Genomic DNA, 14,988 nt, shown 5'->3' on the forward strand with positions numbered 1-14,988 from the left:
CCAACCCCAAACCTTGATATGTGCTAACAAGGGAACCTTCCATGTCCACATCTTGTGAGGATTTTTGGAAACCTTCTTAGTAGGGACTAGATTAAGGATATGGGTGGCAGTTACTAAGGCATACACCCAGGATGAGATAGGTAACGAACTCTACTCATCATGGAACGAACCATGTCTAACAAGGTTCAATTGCGCTTCTCAACCATGCCATTTAACTGTGGTGTCCTTGGTGGCTTAAACTGTGAAACAATTCCACATTCCTTATGATAGTCATGAAACTCAATACTAAGATATTGTTACACCCCCAAACTGAAATGGCGGAAACGTTTAGGGGTGGAGGATGTCATGTATAGTATCACAACAATTGCATCATAGTAATCAAAGTAAACACAACCATTACATTAAATAATTAAAGTAATTACATTTGTTCAATACATAATTTGTATGACAACAAAATGTATAACAAAAGTATAAATATCGCGACTCAAGAAGCTCTATCTTCTCAAAACCTGTAGGTGTACCTGTCTACCAATTCCCTGAGAATACAAGTGGTTTTGAAAGTGTATCAACATTTAAGTTGGTGAGTTCATAAAGATGTTTTTGTAATGCAAACATTTTATTGAATATGTGAAAATGTTTGTATGTTTCTCAAGACAATCCAATATTTTCTTTACTAATGTAAAGTAGTCTTAAACCCTAGGACACAAAATGTATGTTCGTTATTGTATTCTGTAATTGTATATAAATAGCTTTTGTATGTGTTCCTGGATACTACCAGTTGTATTGCTTAGTATTGCTTTGTATGGAAACCTTTGTATGAAAACCCTAGCTACCACCAGTAATGTATAATATCTTCTGGATGAAAACCTTGGTTACCATCAATATGTATAGTATGTTTTTATGAAAACCTTGGTTACCACCACCACATATAGTATGTTATGTATGAAAACCCTAGCTACCACCGGTATGTATAGTATGTTCTGTATGAAAAACCTAGTTACCATTAGTACGTATAGTATGTTATGTATGAAAACCCTAGTTACTACCAGTACGTATAGTATGTTATATATGAAAACCCTGCTTACCACCGTACGTATGTTCTATATGAAAACCCTGGTTACCACCAGTACTGTATAGCAGTTTTATTACTTAAAATAAAACCAAGTGTTTGTACTCCCTAGAATCCTCCAGTTGTAGTGTACGGTAATTCTATTAATTAAAATAAAACTATTTGAAGAATTGAAATCCGTAAACAAAGTTTAGTTTATAATGTTGTGACTTTGGTACAACCATGGTTGATATGACCTAGTGATCTCTACGATGTTCTTCAGGCATCAGACGGTATGATATTTGTCAACTAGGCATGCCTGCCTAACTGTAGCTAGGAGTTCAGGTGTTGGATTGTCAGTCCCGTTTAGATCAGTACAAAAATCTCACGCTCTCTCTCCAGGAGACTTTGGTTATACTGTGGTAGGATTTAGTTCCGCAACTCAGAGGGTACAATTGATGTAGTTCCTTGCAACCTTGTATTAACTAGTTTACATGTAGTATTGTAGTGTTCCCATGTACTCGAAATCGTATGTATAACTTGTAGAGTAAAAATAATTATACTTCAATAATTATTTAATAATGTACTATTGTATTCGGAAAATAGTATTGTATGTCATAAACTATATCAACCATAGTTTATTAGTGTTCGTTTCTGTATAATGTTCTCGTAGTAGTAAAACTGTGTATTGTATCCCAAACTATACCTATTATAGTTTGAATGTATGTTCTTGTCTCTTGCATAGAATTATGTAAAAGTTCGGTAATGTTCCCAAACTATATCGCCTATAGTTTGATTGTTTATTATGTATGTACTGAAAACTTTGCAATTATAGTTGTATGTTGAAAACTGCCCTGATGCTCAGCATGTTATAAAAGGGATAAAAATATCTAAATATCTTTTCTATCAAGTGCAAAAGTGTTGAAATCATTTGTATAAACACAAAAATGCTTGTGTTTTACTTGTATTCCCCCGTGAAAACATTAAAAACCGTAAAATGTAAGGGTATGAACTAACAACTGTTTGTGCACGTGTTGGACAACAAGACTGGAAAGATGACCCTCTGTTTATGTATGTGGGATTAATGGATTCCTAATGATAATTAAATACATAATTTTATTTAAATTAGAGGAATCATTAATTAAATTGTTACAAAAAACTTATTTTGTGTTAGGAATTGTTACCGAAAATGGATCGAGTGTTAAAGGGGTTTTCGGTTCTCAGGGAGTTCCAGTTTTCAGGAGAACACGGGTTTGTGGCCGAAATCATGTTCCCGGTTCTGCTGGTGTTTTCGGCCACTTGAAGATTTGAAGGCTGTTCTTGGTGTTCTTGGGGAAGATATGAAGATTCAAAGGATTTCTCTTGAAGATATGAACGTTGTGGATGATCCTTGGGAGAGAGTTGAGAGAGTTTTTGAGTGAAAAGAGTGAAAAATGAACAAGTTTTGGGATGAAAACCTTTATATCAGTTGGGTTTCGGCCGAAGATGGGTTTTTGGCCGAATGTTGTTTTCGGCCCAAGGGTTTTTGGGCGAAAACACATAGCTGAACGAGATTTTGCTGTTTTTCGAGGGAAAACCTAATTTTCGGGTGTTTTTGGTTCTGATACTTAAGTAAATTTTATTTATATAATTTAAATGGTTTTCTAACCCTTAAGAACTTAACAGAATGAATAAAATTCAAAATTTTATTTAACAAAATTGAGTTTTTGTTGACCGGAAAAATATCGGGTTGTCACAGATACTCACCACCTCGATCACATCGGAGCATCTTTATCTTTCTGCTCAATTGATTCTCCACTTCCTGCTTAAACTCTTTGAACTTTTCAAAGGTTTATGACTTATGCTTGATTAAGTAGATATAGCCATATTGGCTATAATCATTAGTAAAAGTCACATAGAAATGATTAGCATCCCTTATGGCAAATCTGAAGGGTCCACACACATCGGTGTGTATAAGATCCAACATACCTTCACCCCTTTAACAAGTACCAGTGAAGGGTGACTTAGCCATCTTTCCAAGCAAACAAGATTCACATGTGTCATCCAACTTTAAGTCGAATGACTCCAATACTCCATCCTTTTGGAGTTGGGATATGCGCTTCTTGTTGACATGTCCAAGACGATAATGCCACAAGCATGCCTTGTCCAAACCATTGGACGAATCAATATTCAACACAATATTTCCTAAGTTATCTACAACCATCACAGTTTCATATATACCATTACAAGGCAATGCTTTAAAATAAAATACCCCATTAAAGAAACCATTAATAGAACCATTTTCATTATCAAATGAAAATCTAATACCTTGTTTATACAAACCATGAAAGGAAATAATATTTCTCTCCATATCCGACGAGTAACAACAATTATTCAACTCTAAATTTAACCGACTACTAAGCAATAAAAATAAACTCCAATCTTGGTGACAGGCGACACTTTCCTATTCCCCATGATTAAGTTTATATTCCCCTGCTCCACATCCCTACTTCCTTTTAGTCCCTGCAAATCAGAACAAATGTGAAATCCACAACCTATATCAAGGACCCAAGAATTAGCATGTGATGAGTTATTACAAAGAATAGTGTAAATACCTACGAATGTGGGCTTTATCTTCCCATCCTTAATGTCCTGCAAGTATTTAGGGAAGCTTCATTTCCAGTGCCCCTTTTCATGACAATGGAAGCAGTCTTCTTCCTTTGGATTGGTAGAGGGTTTAGCAGGACCACCTTTGGTTCCACTAGAAGGGGATCCATCATGGGACTTTCCCTTGTGCCTCTTTCATGAAAATGGAAGCACTCTGATTCCTTTTTTCATGACAATGGAAGCACTCTGCCTTTGTATTCTTTCACTTCCCATGTCCAATTGCCAAAACAGGGGCAACAACAGTAGGAGTAGATATAACAGACATGCCTTTCAAATTGATTTTTGCAGTTCTTAGTAAGCCTTGAAGCTTGCTCATCGTGACTTCCTCCTTGTTCATATGATAAGTCATTCTGATCTGATCATAACAAGCATGTAAAGAATGTAGGATGATGTTAATAGCCAACTCTTCATCAAAGTTCACATTCAACTCCAGCAAGCGGTCCACATATCTCTGTATCTTTTACAAGTGGGCCTTGATGGACTCTCCATCCTTCATTTTGGTAATGATCATGAAGGAGATGATCTTATACCTTTCCTATTGAGCACTTTGATTGTACCATTCCATTAAATATTGGTGCATCTCGAAGGGCCAAAAGTCCTCATAGGACTTTTGAAGCTCAGCAGTCATGGTAGCATTCATAATGCACGACACCTTTGTTGCGTCCCTTTCATTAACCCTATATTCATCGATCTACTCGGGAGTAGCAGTTTGTTCATCAATTTCCTTTAGCTATTTATCAAGGGCATATTCTTTGTCCTCATAGCGAAGGGCCATACAAATGTTTCGAATCTAATCGTTAAAGTTTGAACTATTGAAGATAGTTCTCCCAACCAACTTCATGAGGGTGAATGAGCTAGAAGAGTTGGAGCCTGAAGCATTCTTTGGGATAGACATCTAAAAAAGAAAAGGAACAAAGTTTAGATTAGATGAGAATCCTTAATATAACACCCAAATGAAATATTAAGGCTAGGACCCAACACAATATTCTACAATTCGGAAAAGGTAGGTAAATGATGATTTACCAATTTCCACCATGAAAAACGAAATTGATTATTAAGATTTAAATGAATTGAAATTCCTAGATTCTTTGAGATTCATTGAACTTTTTAATGGCATGTTTAAATCTCAATTATGCCCTTCAAGTTTGTGAATGGGATACCGAGGATCATAAACAAGGTGTGAATAACAATGCAAATTGCTTGGTACTCTTGATGTCACTTATCACCTAATCAATGTGCCGGTTAACCACACACGCTCCATTGATCTATGATAAACATCAAGCTACCCTTTTCCACCCTTTTTAGTCCCAAATTAGCGTGTCGGTTAACCACACACGCTCCACTAACGACTTGGCAAGGTGAAAAGTGCAATTTCATGGAATAACACCAATTTCACATTTTTTCTAAAGTAACTAAGATTGGGAATTTATAAAAGCTTAGTTACTTTATAATTTGATTATACTTATTAATGAGGATTAATGTCCTATCCTATCCGTTCAGCTAACTACCCTCCACCAGTCAAGGAAGCGGTGGGTGAGAGTGGACACCCATTAAACCACCATTTTATAGGCAGTAATCTTATACCCCCTTATAGACTGACTTCGTGAATGAGACCTACTAAAGATTAGACTTACTTGTCTTATATATATATATATATATATATATATATATATATATATATATATATATATATATATATATATATATATATATATATAAGTATTGACTTTTAATATTAGGGTTTGGAATTAAATGTTTCATAAGTGAGACTTTACAAATTCCAAAACTTGAGGGAAAGTTATGTAACTCTTCAAAACTTTTGGTTTCCATAACTTATGAGTTTAATTGTTCATGAATGAGACTTTTCATATTTCATAACTTGAGGACAAGTTATGAAACTCTCTTCAAGAACAAATTAGATCAATTAAAACTTATTCAATTATCATATAATTAGTTATTCATCAAGTTGATCTAATCTAACTCATATAGCAAAACAATTCACATCACATAATACAAATAACCAACTTATTATCATAAAATTTAACAATTGCCTTTTAATTGGATAAGGAAAACCACTACCATATCAGAAAAAACATTTTTAATGATACAAAACAGTTTGTAGTAATGATTCTAATCCAATTATGGCCAAAAACCCAAGAAAACTGTTATCTGATGATCTAACTCGTTGAGTCTGGCAATGGACTTGTCAAAATTATCATCTAATTATCCAACTCGTCGAGTCTAATCATAGGACTCGTCGAGTCGGACAGTAAGAGTCCAAAAATGTGACTTTTTCAGCTTTGAAAAAACACAATAGCATTAATATAATAGAAAACAATCTTAGACTTTGATAACACGGTTGGGTTTTGAGCACTATAACACTCCTATGGTGTACATGCAACCCTAGATGCTTTGGATCTTAGTTTTCTCTAATTATACATGCAACTTCAATTTTCCAAAGCACACACCCTAACTAGCATACAATTTGAGATATGAAACATAAAACCAAGTTAGATGAATACCTCTTAGTGTAGCTTATAGTTCTTCTCCTTCAAAAGCTTTAGCACCTCAAATGTGATGCCTCTAATGTGTTACAAACACCAAATGCAAGAGGAGGCTTATGAGAAGTTGCTAAGTAGCACCAAATCGGATGTGATTCTTCTTAAGAGTGCATCAGACCAATTTTAGTGACTATGGGGTTGCTTTTATAGTGTGACAAAGCCTAGGGTTTCATCCATGCAACCCCTAATTCACCATGACCCTTCATATTTCTTAGGTTACATGGGCTAAAACTTTATGGACTATCACATAGGTTTAGCCCACCCTAATCAACCATGGATAATAGCCCAACTATAAGTATTACTGATTTACTTAATCAATCCCCGTAAATTTAATCAGTCTCTTTTGATCACTAAATTAATTCTTGATCAATACTAATTAAATAATACGATTTCTAAATTAATATATTATACTTATTATATATTAATAAATCACAAATAAGCTCTTCTCAAAAAGTTCATCCTATCAAATTGCTCTGGTGAAAGCAACCCAAAAGGACCATGCTACTATCTGGTCAAGTACATGCCAATTATAGTTATGGGCTTAGACACCTAATCAAACTGTTTAGTGTTCCTTTATCTCTCTTTGGGCATATTAAGTTGTGTAAATTAGCAAAATAGATTTGGGAAAATCTTCAGGATCTGTTTGAAGGGTCTGAGAACATGAAAGATAAATGTTTGAATCTATAGCCTCGAATTCGAAGTATTGAATTGTTGTAAACAACATGTCAGTACACAGAATAGTCAGAATTCCTCTTACGTACAATCTGAAGTTTATCAATAGCCTCATAAAAGGCTGGGGGAACTTCAAGTCATGTATTCAGAGTAATGGGTCTCTAAAGAACCTAAAGCATTATCAATTCTTTGATGAACTACAAGGCCACGATTCTAACATTGCATAAACATGAAGAGAACTGGTTGGAGGTCCTCTTGCCTTTTTTATACATGTCAACCCATTTATTCTGACCCCATACATGTCAGTTCCCTTCATAACTATTGCATATATTTCATCCGTTTAACAACCTTCCCTACTCCACCTGTTCCGAACCATCCAGATAATCTTGATGTCGACCAGTTGAGTCCGAACTTCTCTTCCAATAGGATTTTGCACTATTTTCCTTGAAATACATGCGTCCATGGAATCCCAGTCACAAACCATATCAAAATCGATTTCAAACCCCTCATCAAAATAATAATCAACCATTTCCTAAACCTTCAGAGAACCCACATGCTTACAAACCCAACATATCATCATCAAGACACTCCTCAGAATCCGATGAAATTCTAAATTAAGACAAACCCAAGATAATTTGTCATAAGTTTAGACATGGTAACCATTTTTCCAAATATTATTTGGCTAAGAATACTCAGAAACCGAAGGTTAAGGATTCTATATACTATTCCCGCATAGCTCAAGGGATGGCAACAAGTGAGAAAGCTTTTGTTACTACTATTTCAAGAAATGTTGAAGGGTACTGGTTATCTAGAGATGAGGATGATATGAGTACGGGAAAGAATATGTGTCTTATGGCAAGACTTTTGATTGAATGTGATGAAGTCTACTGGTCATCAGGTTTAGAAGGAGACGATAAAGATACTGAGACGAACTTTTGCTACATGGCAATCAATGATCCACAATGCAGAAGCGTCATTCAACAGGTAAAATATATGATGACTGAAAATAATTGTGATTTATCTATTTGTGAACCATATATAACTCAGATCCAATTAGATAAGACCACAATCCATAAAGCCTATGAGTCTTCCATAAAAGTAAGTGAGAAGTTCGAAAGTGAACTAACTTGCCTTAGATTACGCTTTAAAGATAAGAAGCTTAAGATAGAATCACTAGAAAGAGAGCTTGTAATTTCTCAAGATGAACGTATCATTTTAAAAGACAAATGTGAAATCACATTTTCTAAAAGAAATGTTTTAGTTTCTGATAGCAAACATCTTAATGCCCAAACTGATGGTTTACATCATTCAATTGATATTCTTGAAGCAAACAAACGGAGAATCATAGTTTTCATCATCCATGGTCCAAAGCACCAGGCCTTGGAAGGGAGTTTCTGAAACGTGTTGCTCGTCCCTTGAAGGAGTTGTAAAATATAACTTTTATGGGAGATATTCCAAACCACAGACATTCGGATACCCCTGCCTCACTATTGTTACCCCTTCCTAAGACTTCGGATCAGTTCCAATCTCTGATTCTTGAGTTCCAACATATAGTTGTCAAATGTCCTGATTCCATTCCTCTTCTGTCTCTGAGATCCCTGGACTCAAATCAGTCTTCAGATTCATTCCCTTAAATCATCTATGCTAGAGTACAAATTTCGAACATTGGTCCTCTGAACAATTCTGTTGTTGAGAAAATAATTCCCGAAACAACTAGTCATGACTCTAATAAATCAGATTTCCCTTGGGCATCATTAAATAGTGATGTTGATGAAGAAATTATATGTGATGATTCATGTGAACTTGTATCTCTAATTTTGAAGTAATATCAAAAAGAACTCTAGTGCCACCTAAGCCTAAGTTTGACAATCCATCATCTGGACAAACTTCCAAGTTATCATCTGACTCTAGGAAGAAACATAGATTAAATAAGAAAGATGTTGTCAACCCTAAGATCAAATCTAAAAGTTCCCTTAAGAATGAAATTAGGTCAAGGCAATATTCCATATTCATTGAGAGATCTGAAAAGAAATTATCTCAGAAAGTCAACCCATCCACAAGAACCCCAATACCTTTGTGCCTGTTAAGAATCTCAAAAGGCCATCAATTCCTCCTAGTTGCGTTGCTTATAACAAGGTTGTTAGTCCTAATCTGAAAAGGTTTTTGTTGAGACTCATTCTATAAAAACTAACTCTCCTCATACATTTTATTTTGTGTTTATTGCTAAATCCAATGGTACAATTTCAAATCACGACAATTTCCAAAACCAAATGTGTCATCAATACAACAAGTAAAGAACGAGTTGGTAAGAGCACTGTTGTTGGAAAATCCTCAAAAGATTAAAAAAAAAAATGTGAGTGGAGAGTACAAAATGATGAAAATGCATCTATAACTTCTGCCAACACAGTGATCCCTACATCTCAGAAAATTATTGGTCCGAGAAAAGTAGTGTCCAAACAAGCTTTGGTTGAATATGATTTATGGATTAACAAAAAGACAATGGAATTCTGCTTCTTTCCCAAAGTTTCTCAGAACAAGCCCTCTGAGATGCCAGTTGTTCCAAAGTCACAGTCTAAATCCAAAGCCTGTGCCCATGTCCCTAAACCTAAATCTGAGCCTAAAAACTCCAAAACTCATTAATTGTTCAGGCACTTTGTGCTTCAGAACAAGATACAATATGATATATTGATAGTGCTTGTTTCATGAACATGACGGGGCAGAAAGACTTTCTACTTGATTTCAAACTCGCTCCAAACTTTGGTTACGTGAAGTATGACAACAACTCAAATTCACAAATACGCAATATGGCATCCTCACCAATGGGAACTTCTCTATCTCCAATGTGGCATATGTAGCTGACCTGAAACAAAACCTGATTAGTATGGCTCAACTCACTGATGCAAATTTAAGATTTGAGTTTTGCAAAAAGCATAGCTACGTCATGACAGAAGATCAGAAATAATGTCTAATCAAATCCAATCGCAACAAATATATATATATATATATATATATATATATATATATATATATATATATGTATGTATGTATCCATTAGACATCAACATGATCATTGGCAAGCCTCAACTTTGCTTTCTCCCAAAGGCTATTCCTAACGTTGTAGGTTATGTCATCATAGGCTTGCTCATCTAAACTTACAATATATGACTGATCTTATTTCTGGTGAAATGATATGAGGTCTGCCATTTCTCAAGTTCGAAAACGATCATCTCTGTGCTACATGTGAATGTGGGAAGCAATCGAAGAAAGGTCATCATGTAATCATTGAAAAATCAATTTTGGAACCATTAGAACTTTTGCATATTGATCTTTGGGGACCTCCACTGTAGAAAGTCTGCATCACAAAAAATACATTCTTGTGATTGTTGATGACTACATAAGGTTCACCTGGGTCTGCTTCCTTAGGCTAAACTCTGAAATAGTCTCGAAACTTATTAATTTCTTCAAAGGAATTAAAGTTCTTGTTAAACAACCTATAAGAAGAATCCGAAGTGACAATGGATCGGAATTTACCAATGTCTCCATTGAGAAATTCCTCTCCAACAAAGGCATCAACCACAATTTCTCTTCTGCTTATACTCCTCAACAAAACGATTTGGTTGAAAGAAGAAACCAAACTCTCATTGAAGCCACTCGATCAATGTTGAACTTTGCTAATCTTCCTGTTTATCTTTGGGCCAAAGCTGTGTCCACTGCCTGCTTCACTCAAAACCGAAGCATCATTAATCGACGTCTCAACATGACACTTTATGAAGCCATGAATGGTGCAAGCTGAGTATCTTTTTCCTAAATGTTTTCGGCTATAGATGCTTTATCAAAAACAATTGTGATCGACTCACAAAGTTTCAAACCAAAGTCGATGAACCAATATTCTTAGGATACTCCACCAAATCCAAAGTCTACAGAGTTCTTAATCGTCGAACTCGTGTACTTGAAGAAAGCTTTGATTTCATTTTTGATGACAACTTTGTTCAGAAATATGGCCCAACTCATGTTATAACAAACATCATGGAGTTCGATGCTCCATCTCCAGGATCTCCGAATTCCCATTGTTACACTGTAAATTTTCAAACAAAATTTTCTTTTAAAAACCACATAATTCTCATATCACGTTTCACGAAAAATCCATTTAATTTATTTACAAAACACTACTCTATATTTTTATAAAAAAAATAATCTAGGATACTCAAATCATAACTCCTTCTCTGGTGTGTACAACAGAGCCGGTGCCTTCCCGCGATTCTAAGAAAACCTGGAACACATAACACATAACACAGTAAGCTCGAAGCTTAGTGAGTTCCCCAAAATACCACACACACAGCTCATCAGCCACTCAAGGCTATATCACTGTAAGACCTTGCAGTCAATCTGTCTCAGTGGAACCCTCTAGTCCCACGGTTCGTTGGACCCTCTGGTCCGGTCTGTAAAGCTCTGCATAGCATAAATCACAAAGACATAATGCATATTATACAACATAAAGCAGGATAAGGTAGTACTCAATGTAAGCATATAAGACCCTCCGGTCACACATAAATACCACTCTAGGTAAAGTATAGTGAGAAGACTCACCTCAGATGATGAAAAACCCCTATAACGTTGCTACTACGCACTGGCCTCTAACTCTGAGCCAAAACCACAATTAACCCATTTAGAAACTAACTCCAGACTCTAACTCATTAGGTCTAAAGGTAGACCACTAACCAGCCCATTAAAAGCCTAAAACCCATTCGGCCCACCAAGGCCCAATAATAAATGGGCTCACCCGAGGCCCACTCTCAAAACTAAATGGCAAGCCCAACACAAGCGCCCAAGGCAAAATTATAATATTTCTCTACTTATAGTATCTAATTCACAAGCCCAAAGATTTAGGCCCAACCCATACAACCCATGATAAGTTCCAGCCCAAAAGCCTACAGTGAAGTTACGTGGGGCGTACCTCTCTTGATATGCTCAGCGTACTTACGCATGCATGAAACTTATCGGGGACTCCAACCCAGTACGCGGGGCATACTGGAACTTATGCTGGGCATACGTCCAATTTTGCTTTAGTCCATTCGCTTGGTCTTAACCTGTTAAGACCTTAACTCATTTCTCAGATATGGACTCCCTATCATCTCTTACTCCATAAAGTTAGTGACTTTAAGCCTTTGCATGGCTGATAAGGTCACAAACACATAAAACTCTTATTCTCTTAACTCAAAATACTCAAATCTCATGCATGGGTTGATTCTCATGTTCAAGACCTCATTTTTATGGATCCTCACCGCTAGAAGCACTTAAAAGGACAGATATTGAGCTCTGGAGTGCAACAAGTCATAAAGCCACAAGCTTTGGGACCAAAAGCCAAGGAAGGAACTGCTAGATGGACGCCTTTGAGTAGTTAATAAAATGTGTTACTATTAGTAAAGTATCCTAAAATATAAAGATAGTAAGATAGGATCAGTAAAATATCCTATAAAGATAGTAAATTAGGATTCGTAAAGTATCATATAAAGATAGTAAGTTAAGGTTAGTAAGATATCTCAACAAAGAAAAAAGTTTTTTTAAAAGAAATCACAAATGCTTATTTCAATAAAATCAAATAAAGAAAAAAAACTATAAAAACCTGTGAACTCACCAAAATTGTGTTGACATTTTCAAAATACATGTATTCTCGGGGAGATGAGTGTGGAGGATATTCGTGTAAAGGAGGATCTTTTCAATGAAGCTTGTTGGAGTTTATTTATGTCTATTTATTTTCTAGCTATGTTGATGATGTGTGCTTAATCAATCGACCAATGTAACCCTAAATAAGTTATAATAAATTAAAGTATCATTTGCATTATATTTATGTGTAATGTTCAATATAACTGTTTTCCTCGGTCTAGTTGTCCCTACGTCGCACAGCTCAGTGTTTTCGTTGCTGGCTAGGGTGTAATAGAAGGTCAAATCACGAAAATGAGTAATGGGTTGGAAAGGGTTTGAAAAGGCTAATCTCGGAAAGGGTTGGATCCAAAATGGGTTTCAATATTGGAATGGTGGATCAATATTTAGAGAATCTCAGATAGGTGAGTCTGAGATGGTATCCTTCTTTCAAAAAGGATTTAAATGAATTTAGTTCGAAAACCACAATTAACCCATTTATAAACTAACTCCAGACTCTAACTCATTAGGTATAAAGGAAGACCACTAACCAGCCCATTAAAAGCCTAAAACCCATTCGGCCCACCAAGGCCTAATAATAAATGGGCTCACCTGAGGCCCACTCTCAAAACTAAATGGCAAGCCCAACACAAGCGCCCAAGGAAAAATTATAATATTTCTCTACTCATAGTATCTAATTCACAAGCCCAAAGATTTAGGCCCAACCCATACAGCCCATGATAAGATCCATCCCAAAAGCCTACAATGAAGTTACGTGGGGTGTACCTCTCTTGATACGCTCAGCGTACTTACGCATGCATGAAACTTATCGGGGACTCCAACCCAGTACGCAGGGCATACTGGAACTTACGCTGGGCATACGACCAATTTTGCTTTAGTCCATTCGCTTGGTCTTAACCTGTTAAGACCTTAACTCATTTCTCAGATATGGACTCCCTATCATCTCTTACTCCATAAAGTTAGTGACTTTAAGCCTTTGCATGGCCGATAAGGTCACAAACACATAAAACTCTTATTCTCTTAACTCAAAATACTCAAATCTCATGCATGGGTTGATTCTTGTAACATCCCAGAATCGCAAGAGTAGAGTTGAAGGGCTAAAAGTGTAAGTTTTGGAGGCCGACTCGACGAGTCCATGGATAGACTCGGCGAGTCAGGTCGCGACTATGGTCGCGTATCAAGTGGCCTACTCAGCGAGTCCAAAGATGGACTCGGTGAGTAGGTGCTGTGTGGAGAAAACCCTAATCTTCGGGGTTGAGCCCTATATAAAGATCATTATGCCCCTCCACAGCCTCCTCTATTTCCCCCCTTGAGTCCCAGAAACCCTAATTTCGTGGAGAGCCCCATTGTTGAGCAAATTAGAGCTTGGAGAGGTGTTGGTTGAAGAAATCTTGAAGGAGAAGTGGCTTGGATCAAAGGGCTTTGCTTGGATTCGAGTTTCATTGCTGTTGAGGCATCCTTTGGAGGTAATACTTTCATTCTTGGGTTGTGTTTTCCTAGTTTCTCATTTTGGGGTTGTGTGGGGAACTTAGTTGTATGGCATCTTGATGTTTGGAGGATGGATCTGAGGTTGCTACCTCAGATCTGGAGTGGAGAAGATCTTAAGAGCATTAAAGCCCCTGTTCTTGTGTTGTTAATGGAGCTATGATGTCCCAAACCTTGGTTCTAAGGTGAATAAGGCCTAGATCTCTTTAGATTCACGTAAAGTTTGCCACTTTACGTGATGGATGGATTGTAGGAGGTTGGATCTATGTTTTGGATCAATTGCATGGCCTGAGATGCTTCTGTATGGATTCAGACCGGTGGTACTCGACGAGTCACATGGGTGGACTCGACGAGTTGCTTGAAGATGGCCTGGAACTCGCCGAGTTGGAAGAACAACTCGGCGAGTAGGTTGAAGATAGCCTTGGACTCGGCAAGTCTGTTCTTGGACTCGGTGAGTCTTGTCGAGGAGTCCCAATATTTCTGGTTGAGTCGATGAATCGGTGAGTCAGGGGATGACTCGGTGAGTTGGGTGCGAGTGGACTCAGAGTTGTTGGACTCGACGAGTCTTGGGGTGACTCGGCGAGTTGGGTCGCTGATTGAGGGAAGTTCTGAGCTTAAGGACTCGGCGAGTCATCGGGTTGACTCGGCGAGTAGGGTCAGTCAGGGGTTGACTTTGACTTGTCCAAGGTTGACCAATTGTCTTCCAAGGGTATTTATTGAGTTGTATGTTTTGATGTTCAGCAGAGGAGTTCGTGTCAGAGTTCGGAGCAGTGGGATCTTATCCTTTCAGCCGGTAGTTTCGAGGTGAGTTATCCTCACTATATCAACAGGGTCTAAGGCACCAAGTCCGGCCCTTTATTAGATTGAGATTCGGATATGGTTATTATGTTATTGTTTGATGTGTCTGCATCCTGG

Source organism: Lactuca saligna, chromosome 9 (genome assembly GCF_052625555.1).
Source record: "Lactuca saligna cultivar CGN05327 chromosome 9, ASM5262555v1, whole genome shotgun sequence".
In the NCBI taxonomy this organism is placed as follows: domain Eukaryota; kingdom Viridiplantae; phylum Streptophyta; class Magnoliopsida; order Asterales; family Asteraceae; genus Lactuca; species Lactuca saligna.